A 330-nucleotide genomic window follows, 5' to 3' on the forward strand; every position below is an offset into this window, starting at 1 on the left:
GTAATAATAAACTTAAAGAATTAGAAAGAGACAAAGAAGAAAAGTCCAGATAAAGTAGAAGGAAGGAAATAATAAAGATCAAAGTAGAAATAAACAAAATAGAGTATAAAAAAACAATACAATAGAGTCACAGTAAGGGACTTTAACACTCTGCTAACTTTACTGGATAGATCATCCTGACAAAAAATTAATGAAGAAACAGTGACTCTAAAAGACACACTGGATCAGATGGATTTAATTGATATTTACAGAACATTTCACCTCAAAGCTGCAGAATATACATTCTTCTCAAATGCATATGGATCATTCACAAAGATAGACCACATGTGA

The sequence above is a fragment of the Myotis davidii genome, unplaced genomic scaffold (assembly GCF_000327345.1).
Source record: "Myotis davidii unplaced genomic scaffold, ASM32734v1 scaffold503, whole genome shotgun sequence".
Taxonomy (NCBI): Eukaryota; Metazoa; Chordata; class Mammalia; order Chiroptera; family Vespertilionidae; genus Myotis; species Myotis davidii.